We start from the raw sequence: 24,092 nt of genomic DNA, 5'->3' as shown, positions 1-24,092 counted from the left end.
TTGATGACAATTTTCATCGTGGCCAAATTCCGTCAGGTGATGCCATTGGGCTCAAAAATATTTTTCCCCATAGACTTACATCGTGAAAGAGATGTCTGTAAATCAACGGATCTCTTTTTTAAAAATGTTTAGCCAAATTAATTTCTTTCCTGTACGAACATTTATAGAGCCCTTATTCAAATCATTAGGTCCTAAAAGCTGAATCCGGAGTGTTTTTCCTTCTTCCGTGAATGAGCTCATTCATGAATGTGCTCATGGTTTCATACTTTGAATTATTACATTATATGCAGTTCTTACATTATGATTTGCTTGGTGATAAAACATGTTGTCACCAACACACCTTTCAGTTCAAACTTTAAAAGGTCATGAAGACGTCTTTCAGCCTCAAGTGATCACTTCTAAAATTCACGATGGCATTTTCAGGGCATGTTCACCCACACCAGCAAGGACAGCGACTCACCGACTCAAAGGTGATTTGTCAGAGCAAGTCGAGTTTCAGCTGAGACTCGTGCCACTTCTTCAGTTCTCACAGCCTACAAGGAGCAACATATTCAATAACTTAAAGGAACAGTGAGTAACTTTTAGGGGGAAGATATTGAATATAATATTCATAACTATGTTTTAATCAGTGTCTAATCACCCGAAACTAAGACTCGTTATGTTTTCTTTAGCTTTGAAAAAGCCATTTAGCGGGTCCTCTTCCACGGACTCCGCCCTATTTTATATATTATAATTATAATATAATATTTAGTTATATCTAAATTATAAATAACTTCTAATACTGATCTGAATGTATTTGTTTAAAACAATTCTATATATGTTTTTAAAAACAATTATTTAGTCATGTAGAGGAACAGAGTATTGATAAGAGTAGCTCCTCTAGTTGTACTAAAATCCTAAAGATACATTCCTACCTGTAGGCCACCGTAGTTCTCCGACAACGCTTGGAAAGGGTGGGTTAAGTTGAGGGGGATTTAGTTGGTTGCAACCTGCCACAAACCACTAGATGCCACTAAAACGTACACACTGTTCCTTTAAGAGTCAGTTTGTTCATTTGAACGTATCTATTTAGGGAAAGGGTTTGATCACACACAAGGTCCAGTCCCCCCGAAGCCCTAAGCACTGAACCCTCATACATTCTAATTAACATTACCAGTGTGCTCAGCAAAAATGTGAGAATGCAATCGGGGTGCGAGGGAACTCTTTATAGAGTTGGGGCTGCGCTTTCTGACATAACACGAGGTGGCGAGAGACCCCCTTAACTACTCTACTGACTTCACAGTGGGACACATCCTGCCTCAATATTCCCCTAGACTAATTTGGAACACGTATCAGCACCAAACCATGTGGTTGTTAAAGGCGTTTGTTTGTCTATTGCCTGTTACATCCTAATCACTATAAAGAAGGTATATATATATATGTTTTAGATTTGTGTCTCTTAGCCTTGAGGCAGCCAATGGTTTGCATTCAGTCTGTTTGGTATAACAGTTGACACGTGTTTGACAAGCGTAGATAATCCGTCACGGTGAACGGGATGACGCCATCTTTTCACAAAGCTTACAGCGAGGTGACAAACCCCCTCTAGAGGCGGTGCTAATTGTGACGGGAGTGAAGGAGCAAGTCAGGTGACGCTGTTAAAGAGGCAACGTCTACATAGGGAGAGGGTAGAGGGTGGATGGATGTGTCAACTAAACATAGGGGCAACTGCTTGTTTCCTGTTTGCAACAGTCTATTTTTATTTATTTTTTAAATTGCAATGATTGTTCTATAACATCAGCTATGTGTGCATTCGCATCCACCCACACACAAAATACCATCGCAATCATAAACTACCCTCATAAATGATATTGCCTTTTCTTTGTTTAACTGGTGGAACTCGGTGGAGCAATCATTCTAACTCTATAGCACCGCAAAGAGAGGGCTCAATATTAAGCTTGTTTGTGGAGGAAAGGTTTGTTTAACCATTAGTATTAGATAAGGTGATGAGTGCAGTATAGTGCTTACTATTATTGTTATGTTATGGATTCATTTTACACCGCTCGTGGGCCGATGAACTGATGATTATGACCGCGGTGGGTACGGTAGGATGGCAACCGCCAAACACTCGAAGGGTACGGATTCATAGTGTAGAGAAAAATTTGCATTTTTAACACAGGTATTAAGCGACAGCCTTCTTGTACTTATTCGCAAAAAATCAACCTATTTGGCACTCGATTAGTGCGTCTTCTGTTCCGTGCGTGAACTCGTTCAGATGCTCTTCACATTATTTGTACTCCCATGCTCCCCAAACCCCCCCAAAAAAACATTTCTTTCCACTTACGATTAACAAAGGTCATGTTTTCAAGTTGGAAATCCTGGAAATTGAAAAAAAAAAAAATGAAACCCCTTTATACTGTAACCATGAAGACAAAGGTCAACTAACTTTAAGCCCTTATTTCAACCCAAACCATTATCTTTCCTGTAACACAACCAAGCCGTTCTTGTGCCTAAACCTAACCAAACCATAGCAATAGAGTTATACATTTTTTATTATGGTTATTACAGTTATGGTTACGCGATATCTTTGTGTGAAAATTCTGGGTGTAGGAGGAGACACCACATCGATTGCTTACTACAATTTGGATTTCTTTGCCACAATATGACATTTTATTTTAAGCACCAGACAAACACCGATGATGTCCTGGAAGGTAGACAAAACATATTCAACAAATCAAAACACCCTGGTGAGTGACTGGCACTAATTGAAGGAGTATCTGATTTGTGATAAAATATTCAATTAGAGCAGCCCTTCACAGGTCTGCGTCTCTTAACCGCTTGGCTGCAATCTCTGGAGAGAGCCTCAAGAGCAGCAATGATGTGTGGGAAAAGTACCTTCCGCGGGCTCACTCAGCATCCAATAATGTAACGACGAGAGCTCACCTCCATGTCGGTTGTATCCTATAGACTCCTATTCATCAACATTCTGAAAAACTCCATGGGGGGGTTTTAAGTGTGTGAGAAAATCCCTGCTATTAAGCCGATGTAGGAGGGCAGCGATGGTCATTTAATTCTGCTTAAATGACCCATAAGGGATCCAAGCGTATAAGCCATCGTCTTGTTATGACCACTCTTATCCTCTAAGTCCAAAAGTGCATTACTTTGAGTGGGGCTGAAATCTCTCCCTTCGCTCCACTCTTTTGGGTCGACGCGTGATTACGAATCCATTCAATCATGTATTCATATTTGATTTACCAAAGACGCAGTTTCCACCGTTTACTGAGATTCTTATTTCCGCCTCAGATCTGACGTGTTTACTCCCCATCGAGTACAGACGAGTGATCTGGTGAGAGCTAAAATATACCTCCCTCTTTTTTTAATTTACCGGATGGAAAACATCTGAAAAGCCGATTACCAGTTAAGTGGAAAATGATGATCATTACAGGCAATCAAGATGGGCTTGTTTGCATATTGCAGATAAGTTAAGCAGCTGTAATTACAGCACTGGTCACAGGGGCTTTTCTGGAGAGATTACATGCTATGGAAGAGGATGATTCCAACGTGGTTTGATGCTACAACTGTCGAGGGCCCGGTTCTCTTCCAGTTTCCTCTCATGTAATATGCAGAACTTAAAAAAAAAAAAGTCTGCTGTTCAACACAATTTTTCATTAGTTTTAATCATATTGATGTAACCACTATTAATACAACAAGCTCCCACTGCTGCTAATGAAAAGCAGCAAAGACGAGGGTCCGAAGCTAAGAGTGTCTCTGTGACAAGCGTTCAGAGTTGACTTCAAGGTGTAGACTGTGTGGAAGAAGTGGACGTCGTCGCCGTGACGTCGGACAACATCCGAGGTAGCCACGACCTAAAACATACCGTTTTATCATCGATTTTACTTAATTTGACTATATTATATATTTATTCTTTTAGTTTAAAAGTGACCATCATTTACTAAACATCATGCTGTGTTGAAGAAGACTTAAATAAACTTTAAACTTTAAATAAAGACCATAAACTCACGTTTACAATGTTTACTGAGGTAATAAATCAAGTGAGAAGTAGAGGTCGCCCCCGCTAGCCATTAGAAAGAATGAAGGTTTAAGGAACACCTTGCATTGGCTTCACTTTTCAGACCCGCAGGTTGCCGCCTGCTTCAATAGTATACTCCAAATCCCACAGGTCAAAGGTCAGCGTGCATTGCTCAACTCTGTCAGTGGTTTTGTATTTACGTTCTTTATGGTTTTCTTCCAAATGATTTATTTGAACACATCATGACTGGGAAGACGTGTGTGATGTTTGATGCTAGAATGAAGACGTTGCTCTTCAGCTCAATTTTGTCAAATATAGTCTCAATCAGACTTTGTGCCCAATTTGCAGCTAAAGGGCCTAGTTTTATGACATTTAGGCGTCTAAACTTTCTACATAAGTTATTGTTAGCTAGCAGATCTGTTTAACCTGTCATCCACCTCCACTGTGTTGCTATTAGTTGGATATTAAATCTGGGTCAAAGCTGTATTTTTCCACATTATTTGTGTTGCTAAATTACTTTCTTTTAAAATAAGTATTTTACATTATCTTTATCCATAAATGGATACATCATTTATTTTAACCTCTAATTATTATGCCACCATATTTCGAACAGCTCTGTGCATCGCTCTCATTCATCATTCACTGCAAAGGATCATCGTGGACGTGCCCGAACACAACACAAAATGACAGCGTGTGCAATTTTGTATTCTTATCCTCTCATGCGTGAGAAGAAGTATTCATCATTGAAGGTTCTATTGACAGACAGTGTAAGTGTTAAGTGTTAAATAGTTTCCTTTCAAAAGTGGCCAGGCTTCACACTAAAGCTTTTGTGTAAGCTGATTAATAGTTAGTGTATAACTTATTGTGTGATGCTGTAAGGAGAGCATATTAAAATAGCATGAGAACAACTCGCGATCTGTCACATTAAGGCCAAACAAGTTCTGCGGTATATACATATAGCATACAGTTCTATGAGATGTGTTGCGTACAAAGCAGCACCCATCATGGGGTAATTACCAAACTGGAAAATCTCCACGTTCTGCAGCTGACTAACGAACACCGGCGCGCTGTGCTTTTCATATTCACAGCAGGGCTTTCTCTCCTCATATTGCACCGCTTACAGAGCGTGCTTCAAAAAGCCGAGAAGGGGCGATATCAAACCACGCCTGGATCTGTGCTTTGAGAGGAGTGTTTGCCCTCCGGGCCAGAGCAGACAACACCTCCGCTTTCGTCACCGGAGGGAGCGCGGGCATGTCGAACAATGCCTGTGAGGAAAGGCCCTCCTCTTCCTTCTTCTTCTTCTGTTGTGGTGCCAGAAGAGTGTTTGTGTCATTCTGTAGCCGAAGACGTTAATGGCTGGTTTCTCTCCTTACCAAAACCAAACAAAAACCCCCCCTTTAACCAACACAGAGCCCTGGGAGGTGCAGCAGACTGCTTTAAATTGTTTCCAGCCGCCTCCTGCAGTGAGTCACAATGCCCTGTTGCAATGCTGCTGAATTATTGACACGTCAATACAAATTATTCAGACTAGGGGGGGGGTGCACCAAGTAGGTGCCTGATCGGACAGGACATGCAACGAATCGAACCAACTTTGTATCTTCCAAAAGTAAAGATTGACTTTAATTGTGACAGCTTGTGTGACATTTGTCATCTGATATATATGTGAAATAAACGCTCTTTACTTCCCTTCTCTGACGTATCGAGCTCCAAGTTGGCCCCCGTCCAAAACATGTGTTGTAGACGCAGCTGGGTGGTTTAAAAATATGCCCTATGCCAGGGGTATTCAATTAAAATTCCAAAAGGTCCAGATTGAGAAAATCTCCTCGTGCAAAGGTCCGGAACAATAATATCTAATTTGCGCTATTTAGTGCCATGTATAAATTCAAAGAAGCCTGATAGTAGTAACAACGGCCCTGTGTAGTCGACGACTGTCAAATCAAATAAAGAAAGCACTCATCAATTATATTTTGACAATTATTCTCAGTTTTCAATTTTAACTGGATGGATTATAAATGATACATAGAAATACATAAATAAATGTTCTTCTCTCATTTCAGGTAAAATAATGGCCACGATATCTGAAAATATGACACAGAGTGGTTTTGTAGCGCCAGCTGGAAGAATGAACAAATAAGAGTCCGTCCATTCTTTGTTAAAAGCTTTGTTTTCGCGGTGCGCTTCTCTCTTTTTAGAGCACGTCATGTGAAATTGTTTCTCCGACTGTTCTCTCTCTCCCCCCATCTCTCCCGTGTCTGTGTGCAAATCTCACACGGCTCACGATGCGTTTCAGAATACAGATATTCGATTGGCTGAGTAGCGTCACATGAGATGATTTACAACGCATGTAATTGGTCGGTGTATATCCTGGACTGCTGACCGAGTGCCGTAAAGGCTAGAAAAGCTGTGCAGGTTGAAATAGAAGCGCTCCGCCAAAATGTATAATTCTCAATTATCCATCAGTTATACGTCCGGGTCCGGATCGGACAGAAGATCTTTAGGAGCTCTGGTCAAGCAACTAGTTCAATGTAACAATAGAAAGGGGAAGTTTGTGAACGGAAAAGGGAGTGATTGCAAATTATAATTGGAGACACGAGTTCTACTTTTTGTTCATCAATTTTTTCCCAATAAAATATGCGGGTGTTGTATCTATGTATAGTTAATTCCAACTCCAGTCTTTTGGAAAAACTCACCTGATTCTAATCCCCACAAATCACCAACTATGAGACCGTGTCCTTGACCTTCCCGGGCCCAGCTGTGCTCCAGTTCTGCTTTTGCACCGCACACAGATATTCCCCTCATTGCACGCCACACATGGCGGCTCATTCAGCGAGACATCAGTCTCTTAAGACTCACTCCATAATGAATTCAAGGACACACCCGGGGGGGGGGGGGGGGGGGGGCAGCAGTTATCCACACCTGGACAACTTTCTGCAATTGTGATGTAGCATTTTTCTCGAGGCTGTTCACAATAAGCCCCTTGGCTCTGGGAACGGGATCAAAAAAACAACAACACAACATCATAAAATATGTATTTGTTGATCAAGCCAAATCAAATCGTGTGATGTTGAAAACAAAGCCTGTGATGTCAAGAAGCGAAATAAAAAACGATCAGGTTAACTCGTATTTTATAGGTCGAACGTAAGTCATCTACCATCACTTTGCCCAGTGACCCTCATTTACTAATTTCCCCCCAAACGAGCAGGTGTTGCGTCTTAAAAGACACCGGGTAAGTGTCAAAGCAAAGTGTGCATATTTAATCTTAATGCGCCATATGTTGGAGAAGGACAGCTAAAATCAAGCTAATTACCATGCAGAGGGATGCAGACTGTGTCCACGGGCGTATCATCCTGAGGGCTTTGTTCTCTTATAGTGAGGGAATGAATCCAACACGGGCAAATACATTTATGATTGTCTACCTTCCACGATGCTATCATACAAGGACAAAGACCAGCGCATATTAAATTAGTTACATTTTTCATCTTTTCAAATGTATCTTTCTTTCTAGCAAAAGCGAACACAAAAGGTGTATGTGCAGACTATTCTGTTTGCGTGCTGATAATTAGGTCAGCGCAGAAAGCAAGACAATGCACAGGCAAAAAAAAACCAGAAACGCCTCTTGTTTGTACAACACCTGATGCCGTTTCTTCTTTGTCTCTCTCCCCCCCCCCCCCCCCCCCCCGACACGACCTCTTCTAATGAGCGGGCTGCGGATGAGGGGGTGGCGTCGGGGCTTCTCACAAAGAGTGGATAGGCGGTTAAGACCGCCTCCCGAGGGGTGTTTACATCCATGTTGCAGTGACTTTTTTTGTCAAGGTCAAGGCAATTGAGTCAGGTGGGATGGCTCACTGCGGGGGAGAGAGGGAGCGCAGCTGTCCTTCATCACGTCGTGCCGCGACCCGGCATGACGGGGCTCGCTGGTGAGGGTTTCATTTGGCTTCCTTTTTATTTATTTTTTGGCACCATGTTGGCACGGGCTTTTTACCCAGGTGCCCCGGCTTCCTCCAAAGGCGTGTCTGAGATGGGCCCAGATGCTAAAGAAGCTAAATAACCGGCAGAATACTGAAGACGTTAGATGTGTCACAGAGAAACGGTTTAAAGCATGAAACATGTTTTTGATTCTAAGTATCAGCAGGCCCCTTTGTCCACCCCCCCCCCCCCCCCCCCCCCAAAAAAAAACAAAAACGGGAAATCAAAAAAGAAAAACGTGTATGGGATGGTTTGCGGCCGTGACACGCTCTTTTATTTTCCGGGCCTCTCTCACAGCATGCCACTGGGCGAGATGCCTCACAAGCTGTTTGCAGGCAATTAAGAATATAACAGCTAATACTTTACTGTTGCTCTCGTTGCAGCTATATCAGCAGCGATATCTGGGGGAAATAAGATGCTTACTGTGTGAGAAATGGCGTGTCCCGGCGGGCGAGCTTCCACAACCACCACAATAGCCGGAAAGATAAGCCAGCGCAGCTTTAATTAGCCCAACAGAGGGAACCTTCAAGGGCTGCATCAGAGCCAAGAGCTGAATAAATACTCATAAATCTACAATAGAGAGAAGTTAATTCCTTTTATTGTGATCTGCCCTGAGCTGAAGCGCTCCTCTACCGGAGCTCTGCAGCGCGTGAGAGCCTCTTTTTTGATAAGCCGGATACACCTATTCAATTTTGCTGATTAAAGTCATATCAGGCAGCGCTTCTGACAGCTGAGCTCCGGTGAGAAAGATTTTAAAAAACAGGTTGGTGGTATCAAGTTTCATTTGTTTCCCACACACAAAAAAGAGGACGAATGCTACACACACAAAAAAAAAAGATTCCATATCTAAACTGTCAAATGTTTTCATTTAAAAATGGGGCCCGCTCATATTCCGGCGCGATGAAGCCACGCCGCCTTTTCGAATGATTTACTCTCTGGTGGCTGGATGCTGTTAGGCAGCATGAAGAAGACGAGGCTGCTCCTCTCCATCACTCTGGAAGCCCCAGCAGAAGAGCCTTCATAAAAAGCACATACATACTGTATATGCACCATTCAGTACTGACGCAGCCAACAGTGTCGCTGTATTCTGTTTCTCAGAATCAAGGAAGGATCCTTTTCCACAACTGAATTTCAAGGATGCTACGTCATCGAATCCCGCTGATCCAGTGTCGAGCATCCTTCAAATTCCACCCAGGACCGAGTACGTCATTCAGAGGATTTTCAAGGATGCATGTGTGTGTGTATCCTCCACGCGCCTACAACACCCACAGTCCTGTGCCCACGATGCATTCCCTGCATTCTGTTTCTGCACAAATTTGAGGCCAGAAACTGTCAATCCATCAGCTACATCTTTATATTAGATCTTCAAGGCATAATTTAAAAGTATGTCCCGACTTATGCCGCACGGCGACAGACTCGTCCAGCGGGCTGCTAATAACACTGAGGCCGGCGACATATCTTCACATCTAACTTGGCGATTTGAGACTTTATTTCGACCAAACCCCAGACAGTGATTGTTGAAAGTGGAAAGACTAGGCTTTTGACGAGTTGTATTTTGTTTCTGTCGAGTTTGAGTGAAGTGTGTCTTTTGTAATCGGTGAGGTCTTTTTTCTACAAAGAGTCTGGAAGCATAACAGCTGTTTCTTTCCACATCTAACTCTGTGAATTAAGGCTTTGTTTCAACAAAACCTGAGTCGGTGATTGTAACAAGCTGCAACAGTGGAAAAAGCTGACCGAGACAGTTTTGCTGAGTATTTTTATCTGGTATGAATGAAGTGTGTTTTACTAAATGGGAGATAAAATAGCAGTTTTTTCGATGGAGTCCGGTGGCTTTGAAGAAAGCATATTTATTGTTTCGACCGTTCATACATTATAACAATTGTTAAAATCCCAGGTATTTATCTTTTTAATTGGCCTACATGTTTTGAATCTGTGTATTTGTTTTGAGGAACGCAAAATATCAAATTGAATTAAATTGATATTCGGAAAACTCGCTCGACTGTTCCAATGTGTGCTCTCTGAACGATAGGAAGGGTTGAGTCTTGCTTAGCCTCTGTAGGACCCGTCCTGCCAAGGAAGCATCCTCGACTTTAACAATACATAGACATCAGGCGGCGGGTGACATTTTGACCAAAATCCTACTTTTGATACAATAACTTTGAATTAGACCATTTTTGAAACCCTTAGTTAAAAATATATATTCTATCATATCGAAGAGAACAAATATCAAAGCTTCCATGTTTCAGAGTGCTGTCGTCTTTAGTTTCTGTGAAGGATGATAGTGTTTGATGAATGTGCACCATTGCTCTCCACGGATTCAAAAAAATAAAATAAAGAATCACACCAGTGGCATCAGACACACGGCACATACTGTACGCAACATTATCCGTTGGTGAATAAATAAAATATATAATGTACATATTTTACAATCTTAAATGTATTCAAAGGCTTTAGAATATTGGAAGTAGTGGGTGCCTACAGCCTTTAGGAAGGGCTAGAGGCTTCAAATGTGTTTACTTCACCAGCATGTACTTCAAACACACACACACACACACACACACACACACACACACACTGGTATCAGGTGCACCACTGTCTCTGCTACCCAGTAAGCCAAAGGTAATGATAAACTCACAACACCCGGTGTGCAAATTAGTCCACATAAATAAAACATTTAAAAACTGCGCCGAGCATTTTAAGACGTGCCGAGCGCAAAAAGAGCCAAAACGTAATGCATTAAAAATTTAAAGCGAGGCCATTATAATTCGGTTTTAGTGAAACCTGTTGTTCATGGACTAAATGCATTACCAAGTTGAACTCTACCTCACAGCCTCTGGAGGCTGACAGATAGGATTGCTGCTCGTTGCTCTTTTCCTGCACTCACACCCAGATGGGGTGATGGATGATTGGCTGAGGACGCCCTTGAGTACAAAAAAAAAGACCTGATCTCTAATCGAGAAACCCTCAGACCCGAGAGTTTTGTTTGGCTTCCTCATCGTTCTGTTAATATCTCAGACAGATTAGTTGACGAGAGAGACGGTGATGATATTTTAGAGGACTCTCCTATGGTGAGACATAAAAAGATATCACATGCTGTAATGATGAAAAATCTGAGCGAGTGCGGTAGGCTTGTGATTTCCAAGACAATATCCAAAGCATGCATATTTAATGAGCATCACCTGCTCTGAAATAAATGTGCAGCAAAACACTCAGCATCGAGAGCAAACGTCCTCTTGTGCTTGCTCTGCTTCGGCCGCTGATGCTTGATTTCGTGCTGAAGACACGGTCAGTAGTTTACACAGAGATCTCCAGCCACATCATAATGTTGGTAGAGGTCACCTGCGACGGTAAGTGGCATGAATGATGGCACCACGACTGACACGTTTTTCTGTTTTCTGGCAGCTGTACAAGATAAAAAAAATGCATGAGTCGAGGATGCACCTTCATGTAACAACGTTCTCCTATACCCGCAAAGAAATGTGCACAAGCACCCCTCGGGGAAAATAACTAATCAAACCTTGAGGATGAAGTGCACGAAGAAAGGGATTACAGACAATCGTGTAAACACATATCATTCTGAACAGATCCCTGTGTAGAATGTCAGGGGACCAGATCAATGCCTGCTGGCATAAACTGGAGCAAGGTCACGGGTGAACAGAGGGGAGGGCGATGAAAGAGATGAGGCCCGGGGTGTAGGATTGGATGGAGCCTGGGAGGCATCATCTTGTCTGACTTGTGAAAAAGGGCCAGAAGACAACAGGGAGAGGCAGAAACATCGCCAACGCGGTGAACAGCAGATATCAGGGCAGGGGTCACTGGAACTTGGTCTCAGTGCACTGATGGCTGCTTCTTAAGCCTGGGTTGTACTCCCAAACGGACTTGTACAGGGACAACTGCGGACACCACGGACTCAAAGTAGTTCTGCTTATACTATGCGCTTGGAGGACGCCTTACCACATGCGCAGAAGATTGCTACGCACCACACACAGCCTACGTGTACACCCTCTGATGACGAAGTTACCAAGGACACTTGCGTACACGGGGAGAATAACTTTGACTTCATGGTGATAAAATGAGGTTAGTTTAAATCTATTCAGATGTTTTTTAAGGGACAACTTGCGGGTTTGAGAGATCCATTATCTCAAAAGTAACTAGGAGCCGCACAACCGGGGCACGGCACAGGCACAGCAACCCAATTGGGTCAATCTCAAGTGGGGTGAACTTGCCACATCTTAAGGCGGGATCATTAAGCTGAAACTAATGTATTTCAGATGCATGCCATAGTGGTGTTTTTTAACAGAACAGTTTAACCCTGGTGTTTAATTTGGAAACAGCTTTTCTTGGATGGCATCACAAAGCAGAGCTTAAAGGCGAACGCCACTGATTTTACACATCAAAGTGTGTTTACAGGTCTTGGGGAGTACGACTGCATATGTGAAAAAAAAGTTGTAAAAAGCCTTTTGCGGTTCCAGAGGGAGCTGCATGAAGTCTGATAAATAGCCTCAAGTCGTCACTTGAGGCTGCTTCAGTTGGGGCTGAAGACTACAAGTTTGAAAAAATAAAAAAATACAAATCAGGGGGGTGTTGAGTTAAAAAAAAAGGGAGCATAACAAAACCTCTGTGGGCCGCTCCTCATCTGTGGTTGAGGCTAGCAGCTCGAGGCTATACATTACCTGCTACTAGCCCAACAAATCTGAATCCCTGACCCAACTGTTGCATTGTTGGTAACGTAGGTGCCAATGTTTGACTGAGAAGAGGAATGCATGGAGTAAAAAAGAGAATATCTCTGGTTCTACTGACTTGACTTGGATACCTTTTTCTGAAATGTTGTCATGGTAGTGCAATGTTAAATCTGTGGATTACTGTTTTAATGGGGAATAGACTACTTGTGTTCATAGTTCCAAAGCCAAGCACTGAAGATATAGAGAAGCTCATTCAGCAGTCTGTGTGGTTGAGGAACATCACCTGGGGATACAGGTTTAACATCCACTTTTACTGGGAACAAAGCCGGCAAGGAAAAGTGTCAAGACTAAGGTAGTACTGGTGAAAGAATTTGCTCTTAGGTCTCGGGGGGGTGTATTTGTCACAAGCCTTACCGCTGTATCAGCGACTAACAGGCCACTACATGATGCTGAATGGCTCCGGTTGCCAACAGCAACAACAGAAAAACCCTACCTGAACCCACCGTCAACCCACTCCTTCCCCCACGGCGGCAGTCCTCTTTTTGAGTCGCAAACTACGCACTGAGTTCGACGTTGGTTTCAGTTTATTTCGCTAGACGCAGACAAATGCTAAACCAAATAACTTCGGGGATGAGGGTTGTCATTCATTGTCAGTCACAGTCTCAACTAAAAGAGCTTCTCGCTATCAGCAGCATGCCACTCTCCTCTCGATTTCCTCCACTCTCTTCGACGTCTGCCTTCTGACAGGCTCATATCGGTTCAGACCTGCCTTCTTGACGTTTGGCAACCACTCAACAGGAGAAATGACAACCTGTGACCATGATAATAGGATGTTCCAGAGCAAGGGTGGCTCCAGGTGCTGATTGAGGAAAAGGTTTGACAGTTGTGTGCATTAGAACATTGGTGGTGCACGATCACACAGTCTTATACTCCTCTCGGGCCCATGATGGTGCTCAACAGGTCCATAGCGAAACCCTCGGCAACACAGGTCGTATAATAGGGAGGATTGAAAACATACATAGCTGCCAGGTTATTCTTATCAGTGGGTTCTTGCTTTTCTAAGTCTGTCTGCTTTCGTCCTGTAGGAGTACGTGTTTAGATACACAGTGAAATCAGTTCTTCACAACCAGTGCCTTCATCTTGTATTCTTTCTAATGGCCATCAGTGGCCTCGTGTTGCAAAAAGGAGTCAGATTGTATAGAAGTCTATGAGAATGATCCTACTTTTCACTTGATTAATTACCTCAGTAAACATTGTAAAGATGAGTTTATGGTCTCAAACATTTCAAGACTTCTCCAATACAGCATGATGTTCATTTAGTAAATGATGGTCCATTTAGAGTAAAATAGACCATAAAGAGGAGTATGCTTTAGGGCGGGGCTACCTTGTGACTGACAGGTCGCTACCACGGCGTTGTCGGTGTTTTCGTCTTACAAATTGTAAAACTTTGGTCGCCTAAAAATGTTTTTCTTTTAACATTGCGTTATACATCGCTCCAGCCTCTCATGTCACTTCTGGTTGCAAAGAAACAAGAAGGCGACCGCCAAAGTCAAAGATTGAGACGGCAAAAATCCAGCACTCAAGGCTTTAGAACCGTAGGGTGACAGCACGGTGATTACATCAACTTCTTATATACAGTCAATGTTCATAACTAATAGACAGGTGCCAGATGTCAGAAGTCAACGACAGCTTGGCGTGGAGTCAAAAGTTCAAGTCTTGAAAGGACACCTCGCTGACCTCAGACAAGTCATGTGGGGAGAAGACCCGGTGCACGACACTCCACTCTGACAGTGCAGAGTATATCCAATGCTTTTCCCGAAGAGAGACTGAACATTTGCTAAATGCATCCCATATAGTTGTCAACATACACTTAGCTCTAATCAACACTGAATCCATTTACTGCGGAGGTGACAGTTACTTTGTGAATCTCATACGTGCTGCGGTGAGCACTTTGTTTAATCTACCGTGCACGCACACTCCCTTGAGGTTCCCGCAGTCGAGATTAGAACAGCAGGCACTTTCGGTGGGTGTGGCCGGGCTGCATCGTGCACGCAATGGGAACAACACTGCTCATATCCACTTGCAGCATGCAATCCCCTCACCAAAGGGAGCAGTTGGCCGTGTTCACATTGGAAATGCATCGTCAGCTGTTTAACACGGCATTACCGCAATTGATCTCTGCACCAATGACAAAGAAACAATACTAATATCGCGGGGGAGAGCAAAACTACTTCAGTGAACCTCAAAAGGGTCATGAGGCTCAGAGCGATGACGTTTCCAGGCAGGATTGTGTTGTTGCGGGTTCCATGGGGAGAGTTGAAAGGATTGAATGGTTTCATTTGGACCTGGTCAGTCGTGCAGCTTGAGCCCCAGAGTGCATTAGAAAAGAGCTGAAGTGACGCTCTTAGACAGGGCAAGGAGCTGCTTTGAGTGCCGTGACTGCCCTGTAGTGCTTTTAACATGCCCCGTGGATCCTTTGGGTTCATTAAGCATTGTGGGGGTTTGTGTCAGAAGACTCTCCGAAACCCGCTGTGACATGGGTAAAATGCCCTTGACTGCGAGGAAAAAAATAGAATGAAAAGAAAAGAGCTTCAGGTAATGCCAGGAGGAAACCCTGAAGGACACTTTCTCTGTAAGTCATTAGGTGAAAAGGCAGCCCCAATATAAGCCGTGGGGAAGAGGGGAGGCAGAGTCCAAAACAATATTTTAAAACTATATATATATGGTATTTAAAATGTGTTGCAAAAGAGTACTTTTTCTTTTGTAAAATAAAAATCCCGTCTTTGAAAAGTTTTACTTCTGATTTTAGTCATAGTCACACAAAGAGATTTTTTTGAATGGCAGATTTTCTACTTCGGAACAAAACTCAGCACTTTTTCTATTTTTTCTTTAGATCCCAGGCTGTTGCTTCTTGCAGCCCCAGTGTGTTGTAACGTGATTTAAGGTGATGATATGCAGAGGCGCCATCCTCGTCTGGCAGACGGGTGCTGCAGTGCGGTATGAAAGTGCTCCCTACGGCACTGAGCACGTGTTGCTCCATAGCTGCTTCCAACTTAGAATTCACCGGAGATAGACTTAAGTCCGCTGGCAACATACAGAACGCCGTTGCCTTAGATACTAATGCTCTGTGCAATATCCGGGCTGAAATATGAGGAGGATCTCTGAATCTATTTTAAAAAAGGAAGTCTGTAAGTGCACCTGAACATGCACTGATGGAGGATTCAGTGTAAGAAAAGTTTTCACAGGAAATGAGAGGAGTATGGAAAAATTACATTTTGATATATTATATCCTCCTATCAAGAGTTACAGAGCTGATCTTATCTTTCCATAAATCGGACATGTAATTTCTGTCTCGACGAAGGCTGATGGACAGTTGAAACACCAGGGACAGCGATGGAAGGAAGTCCAAAACTGTTCAACAAACACGACACAGCTCAGATATTATATCTATTCATTGTTATACTTTCCCTTCCTTTTTTTTTTTTAGAGATAATATTCTGGCAACATCTAATACAAGCTTTCTACACTCCGAACCGATATCTCATGTGTCACCCAGTGCACTAATGTGCACACGCTCACACATTGGTCTGTCCAACCCACAGAGGAAATTGTGCATTTGGATCAATTATTACCGTTAATGGAGATGGAAGCAGTGAAGTGCACCATCCTCTCAATCCAATGCAGTAATCAGTCATCTATGATTTTTTTTTAAACTACAGAGGAGGAACTCCTTTAACAAACCATCCCCTTCAGTTTCTCATCACACGGCGGAAAGAACAAAGCAGTTAAAGCACTGAAGCAAGAATTCCAAACCAAGGTTGCAAATAAAATGACACATTTGAATTTGTTGTAAAGTTGCACAGAGTAAAGGATACAGGATGTATACAGAGGCATACACTTTCCTAACTTCTGCACAAAATTGGATGCCTAAGAACCGACTTCTTTCTTATAAACAGCTCTTAAAACAACAACAAAATAACATTAAATGGAGCCACCACAAAAAGCACCTGCATAACAGGGAGGACGTCCTAGCCTGTGATACTAAACAAAACCAAGGGGCGGTCTAGGGTTTAGCTCTGCAGTCTATGAGTGACTCTGGGGTCATGCATTGCTCGATAAATACTGCAATGTACATAAACAAGTGCTATATGGTGAATCTATTTGCCTGCTGTGACAGTGTTGGTGTTGTTTTCACCTTGTGAGTCGGTGTGTGAGTCATCTCGGACACCTTCTGTGGCAGGAACTACCACAGAGTTGTTTTTGAGTACTTTGGAATGTGTTAGGTTGTCTGTCTGTCTGTCTGTCTGTGGACATATTTGGTCATCGTGATAGCGTCTGAACTGTGCAAGATGTAGTGCAAAACTTTACAGGTGTGTAGTTGAGTTTGTTTGTTTTTAAAGTTCCAAGAAGGGTGTGGCCTGAGAAAGGGCGCTGGATGTAGGGTGGTAGGAAGATTTTTTACATCATTAATATTAAACTGCAACAATTATGTATTGAATGTCAATTGTTATTCTTTTATTTGTTGGGAATTAAATGCATTGGGTTGTATTACCTTTTGTAAAAAGACGGTAACATTCTGGCATATACCGTAAAATCACGGTAAAACCAAGTTATCCTACTATCACATACCGTAATCCAGTATACGGTAAAATACCGAAAAAGTAAATTATGGTAGCTTCACCGTAAACAAATAGTACATTATTGGCATCCCTGCTGCCACTAAGTTGCCGTTATTTTACGGTGAAATTGTTTAGAGTGTACCCTTCCATGATAAAGTTATCATTTAAACCATTTAAAGCACAATGGTTATTACACAGCTGTGATTGCGGTTAATATTCTGCAAATGTTTGGGGGCTTAAGCCTCATAAGTCCGGCCCCTGGATGCCTGAAATCAATATTGGATGTTCAATTTTCACTCTGTTTCCTTCTGAGCTACAGCAAATTGGTAGCCAGGTGCCAGGCAGAACCTGGCAGATGCTGGAGTCAAATATATGACTGTCGAACAAGCGCAGTCACAACTCATCACTTTTCACTTCTCTGGGAGAGACAGGTCATCCTGTGGTTATGACACAAACATGAATCCTCCTAACTCGAATGAAGCCATCCCAAAGCGCATCGCCCTGTCGGCAGACAGGTGCTCTGAAACGGATACCAATGCTTCGATCCACGGAGGTTGTTTTTGCTTTCCTCCCCCACAAAAGAGGCCAGGGAAATATCTGAAGGAAACAAGGCTGCGCATCAAAAACAAATACATTATTTTAACAGCATAAAGGCACTGTACTTCACAGGCAAAAGCACACTCACCCACAGCGAGGTCTGTTGACTTTGCATCGATGCAGTCTGCATTTTTTTTAAAAATCTCCCCGAGCTGTCTGCCTGTCTGAGCATTTGCAGTTAATTGGCATATGAAGAAAAAAGTGCAGCCGACGGTTCATCCATCGTCTTCAACGCTTGGCCTAATGCTTTTTTTTTTTTTGTCCACACCCTCATATTGGAGTGCTCTGCCAGAGGGGATTGGCTGCCCGCATGGTGCCTTGTCCGTCAATTGATCAGGGGCCCGACTCCGGCTTAGTGCGCCCTAGCTGGAAACCTCAAATGAGGCACGGCACAAACGCATTCATCTTCATCAGAAGAGCACGGGGATAAAGTATCGGGAGTTTTTTGTGCAGCAGACGCAGGGAGGTGATCGCTATCGCACAATATCTGTGTCCACAATGGAGCTACATTGCGGGCCCTCTCGCCCATACCTAATTAAGTGTTTGCTGGTGAGATGTGCCCACCATGTTTTGCCATTTGCACTTAATTTGACTATTTTGAGTTGTATTTTGAATACATTGCGATTATGAAAACTCGACTCCCTCGAGTCGAGTCCCTCTTTTCCCCTGCGTCTCTTTGATAAATCACCACTCCTCGAGAAGTCTTACTGACCGCGGTGAAAACACGTTGGACCTTTACGTTTCTGGCCTGTGTTGAAATTGGAGACGTTTGCACGCTGTATACCGGTCAATACCAAGGAATAAAACAGCCCCGGCAGATGGAGAAGCCTGGATTTATTCTGGCCAGTGTAATTTATTAAACTGTTGCCCATGCCCATTTATCATAATCAACCAAAGGGCAGCAGGGCCAAAAGAGCTATTTAGAGCACCGCAGAGTTATGCCACTGCTGAGTCTGTTATAAGTTTGAGGAAGATTATATAAGGCAAGATTGGACCTCGGGGTACCGTTTGTGTTGGCACGCAATGCATCATTCATTACTTGAGACCTATAGCTTACAAAATTCATCCACAGGTTTTCGCCGAGAGTGGACGGTGAATGATGAAAATGAATTTGTCGCGGGCGAGCTTTGAGGTAGCATGGCATCCAGCGGGCCAGAACATATGGAGGTTTAATGCTGATTCTTAAGCAACTGGGTGTAGAAACAAAAAAAAGCTGCTTTTCGAGCCACTGAATATTTCAGTTGCACGTCATTTTCTTTGCATCCACGCCCCGTGAAAAACACTTAAGTTCAACTAAGAAAAAAAAAAAAAGAGATACTTTTTATCCGTGGCCGTAACAATATTCTGCGGGTGCTATATAATTGGCAACTGCTTGCTCTGGGCAGACTTTGGATCCCTACACTATTGATTACAAGTAACACCAGATGCCAGAGTTGGATGAGCGATGAGTGGCGAGAGGATGGGACTGATGAGTGCGCCATGAGGGGGTTGTTTGTCTTTTGGCCAGGGAGTAGTGTCAAGACTCTCAAAACCTCCAAAAATCCATCAGAAGCTTGCCGCCCGAACAGACTACATTCATTAAAGCACATCAGACCTGCGAGCACCTTCGCATCAGAGGCGCTGCTTGATACTTGAATCAATGCAGTTATTAATCACTTCTCAATGGCTCTTACATTGAGAACTGGGCCTAATAAAATGAGTGGCTTTGATGAACAGCATGCAGATGACACATTGTTGTATTCGTAAGAAAAAAAACGGTCAATCTTTTGTTAATAATGCCTTATGAAAGTCACACTCAGGAGCGCATGCACGGATTTCAAGGCCGTTGATTTCCAGCTTATTTTCCAGCGATGCTGCACGCAGCGAACGGCCCCCGCAGTCCCAGCCGCTGCTGTGCTGGTGCCTCTTTAGATCTTCGGTACTTGGGCGATGTTTTGCCCCACTTACACGAGGCAGCTTTGTGAATCTAAAAAGGCTCCACAATGAAAACTCGTGCTGCAGTGGGTAGCAAAGCCTTTCCTCTGGGTCTGAATTAGTGTTCTTGGACTTGTACCCGGAGTCCCCCGCAGCCAAGAGGAGCCCCAGAGAAGTTTGTTTTTCTCTTTTCTTCTTTTGCCGACTAACAGCCAGCAGAGGGGGGTGTGCTCCAGTCAGGAGGAGCGCGTGAATGTGTCAGCTGGAGGGTTTTTTTCACAGCAGCCACACCTTGGAATGAGACCGCTTACTGACAAAACTGCAAAAAAAATTAATTTCAACATAAACATTGATTCAATTTGCAACATATCTATTACTTGATAAGAGAAATACACAAATATCTGTTGTCTCAACATGTTTATAATAAGGATAATTCAATAACAGTCATTTTTATCCAAAACGACTTACAACACAGATTCCATACACCGTAGGCACAGGTAGGTTAAGTGTCCCATTCAAGGACACATGTACATCCCTTAGCGAAGCCTGGGATCGAACCACTGATCCTCTGATTGAAGGACGGCCCTGCTTTCCACTTAGCCACAGTCGCCCACATTAACGCTGATTAACTTTAAAAAGCTCATGATAGAGATGAGCACGCCTGGCAGCTTGAGGCTGAAATTTGTCCTCGCCAGTATCTGCGATAGACTTTCCCAAAGTGTTCTACATTTTTTTTTTTTTTTACTTGTAGGCCTACTAGCTGTCACGTAGGAAACTAAACTGGAAAAACACACTACCTCTGTAGATCCAAGTGAACCGTCTCCCTCCTGCGCAGTGCAAAGGGCTAATATTTAGGGGGGGGGGGGGGGGGGGGGGGGTTAAATGAAAAAGAAACTAGGATAAAGAAAGTCCTTCTGCAGGGCTTTATGAAATAGTCGGAGATGAATTATGCACATCCACTGGCTTTTGATATCCATCCCACAGGGCCTTTTCTCTTTTCATTAAAGCTCCTATTTTTGATTTTTTTTATAGAAAATGACTGGGTGAAATCCTTCAGTTCAAATCAGTGCAAGATTAAACAGCGTATTGTGTGTGTGTGCTTTTTTTTCTGAGGCTGATGGCCGTTCACTAGCCGGGGGGCTGAACACAGTCTCATTTGGTACGGCCAACGTGTTGAAGTGGCACTTTTGATATTATCACATTGAAAAAAAGATGGACGGGACCTCGAATCCATGCAATCCCATTGTAAACTAGAGAATCTGACCACCTGGGACGGTTGTCTGACGCGTGACACAACCCGGTTGTATTGATGTTAAGCGGGGGGGATGGGTCAAGTCAGTGCAAAAATAGAACTTATAGTACATTTATTTCGCATAACTAAGGACACTTGTTTGTCTTTTGTGACAAACTTCCTGTGAAGATGGTTGTTTAAAAAAAAACACTATGCATGTCCAACATATAGGGGTACCCAGAGCATCATAGTTTGAAGTGTAGGTGTGACGAGTTGGGAGTGGGACCGTGTTGTGTAAAACTAGTGGGAGGACTCTCGTGTGTCGGTCTCACATCCAAACCGGCTGGACTGGAACAAATTAACGTGAATATTCTGGCAAATTCACTCCGATGATTGAACATAAGTGGCTTTAAAGAAATGATCTAAATATATCCAATCATCAAACATTAAAAATAAGTCCACACACGCATGTTCGAGGACTAATACTTCGTGTCTCTATGATCCAACCATAACTTCCTGATGGAATTAGAAACGCGTCTCACTTAAATGCTCAATGCAGCAGCAGCAGTTGAAACAAATTGGACACACCAATACCATCCTCAATTGAGACGTCGTTGCCCAATCAAGTGTTTTTAAAAGTCCTTCCTCGGACACAGACATTCTCAAACGCACAGTAGCACTGCTTTCTCAAATCATAATAAACAACTACTTCATAATGAATGAATGGTGTTGGACTTCAATAGACCGGCGGTGTCTTCGTCTCACATATCTCTCACAAAAGCAGATATCCAGCTCCGGTTGCATCCATTACAGCCGTGCACGTGACACCTTGTGCACCGAGAAAAAAGAAAAGACGTCGGGTTGTAATAACGATGGGACGCGGGTGCTCATCCATATTAGAAGAGTCTTTAATGAACTCAGACCGTGGAGAAGACACTCCTTCTGCTCCCGGCACTCCGCTTTAGCTCCCGTACCGACTCTATGCGCGGGAGGGGGGCGCACATATCTTTTTATCAGCGTCGCCTCGAAGACACAAAAGACGGCGCTGCAAACGGAGATGTGCTCTGATAGCGGGAGAAGCCAGTCTTGAAGTCGCTGTTTCCGCAGCCGTGCCCGCCCGCGAGGCAGACAGGCACCGACCGGTCCTATGGGAGACTCCGCGGGGATGCGCACGGAGTGAGGAAAAAAAAAAAGGCGAGTGGCATTGTGATTGATCTATCGAGAAAAGAAAAAAAAGCATAGGGTCTCGCGCGGCGAGTCATGTTTGCTCCGGACGGAGCATCGACGCGGCGGCATCGAAGTTGAAGGAGACGTACGTTGTTTTGTTTTATTCACCGGGGCTGCACAGCCGCGACGCGTTCACACCAGCGCCGACCTTTAACTTGCAACACCCGCCCCTCTCCTACAAAAAAAAAGAAAAGAAAGAGGCGGACGCGCTGTCCGCGGTGCTGAAACAGAGCGACTTGGCCCATCAAATATATAGTGCGGGAGAGGAAGACGCTCTCACTTCGCTCACCTGCTTTACGGAGCTTCGTGGGTTTTATCCGGCAGCTTCAGCGAGGTGAGTCCGACATTATGCGTTTGCTTCGCTATTTCAGTCATGTCTCTCCGAGATATCGTGTTACAGCCTTTTAAAAAAAGACTCCACTCTTATCTGCTCGGGTGTCTTTGTGTACTGCCTTTGAATGCCTGCATGTGTTTTATTTTGAAAGTTTGATCATATAGATTGACTATACAGCCACACAGATACGGTATCAGTCACTGTTGGGTTTGTTAATGCTACAGTAAAAGTATTGCTAAAGTACCCCCCAGATGTCACAGAGTGCCTGTTGATTTATCTCTTGCCATTAAGTATTTTACTTTGCAAAATTTTCTTTTGGTGTCCATTCTGGTTTTTACTTCCTGCTTTCAAACCTTTTCACACAGTTTACAGTTTTGGAATAAATACGCTGCTCCTGTTCTCCCTATTTTACTTATTGATGCTGTGCATCACATTTACTTTGAATTGAAACACCAGACCATGGGGGCCATTGCACAATGGAGCATGTTATTGCCTATTGTACACTGACTGTTGTTGAGGTGAGTTTTCTGCGGCTGTTAAATCTGTTTCGCTGATTCTGGTTTAACGTCGCTGTGTGCATCACGCTGCCTGTTATGTGTGTGTGTGTGTGGGTTTACCTTGTGCACAGTAAAGAACTCCCAGCAGTGACTACTGAGGGAGCCAGCGGTTCGTGCCTTTCACTTTGCCGCCTGCTGGTACCTCATAACTTCTCTATGGCACAGCTCCTCCGCTACAGTGGATCCGAAAAATCTATTCAAGTTTTGTGTCTTTTTAAAAAAAAAAAGAGCAATTTTGTAACCGTTGACGAAGCTCAGTGACCATTCCACTGTGTTTAATGGCTTCTTATTCTAGTTCTGTTAAGGGGAGATCAGGGCGGAGTCCGTGTGTTCTGTTGTTTGCCGATGTGTCACAAAGGATTGGTGTGTTTCGCTATAGACTATAAAATAAGGCCACTGCACGCTAGCCGGCCTCAGGCAGGCATTTTGGGTTATGCCACTTTAAAGCTGCGACTGATTTTCGCTCCCGCATCTCGAACACGACCTTAAGCTTCGTAGTTACTTTCAAAAACTCTGGATGCTTCCAGGGTGTTGTCTAAAGTAATCTGAATACAAACTGCCAGGGGCCCAAATCCAATGAAATGTAGCTAAATGAGTATCTAAGGAGACGGTTTGGAGTGCTACTATGAGCCACTAAATAGTGTTGTAGTACCTCGAGATCAGGCTTTTTGAAGGTCCTGGTTTCGTCTCGGACAAACAGGACTCAGGATTTGAATTCAAGACTGGTCAAGACCACAACTGTGGCGAAATCACTGAATTTCCTGTGCATCATTACTGTGATTGCTCATAGACCAGAAAGGAAAATCCCCACAACAAGAAAATTCACCTCTAGATTGGCTTTTGATGATTCTATCAAGACATTTCATATACAGTAAATATGACAATTAAATATGCAAATGATCAGGAACATTCATTTGTTTCCCGCGAGCGTTTTTGTGGGAATGTCGATCTTTCAGATC

This window comes from Pholis gunnellus, assembly GCF_910591455.1.
Source record: "Pholis gunnellus genome assembly, chromosome: 1".
In the NCBI taxonomy this organism is placed as follows: domain Eukaryota; kingdom Metazoa; phylum Chordata; class Actinopteri; order Perciformes; family Pholidae; genus Pholis; species Pholis gunnellus.
Note: the sequence above shows the minus strand (reverse complement) of the source record.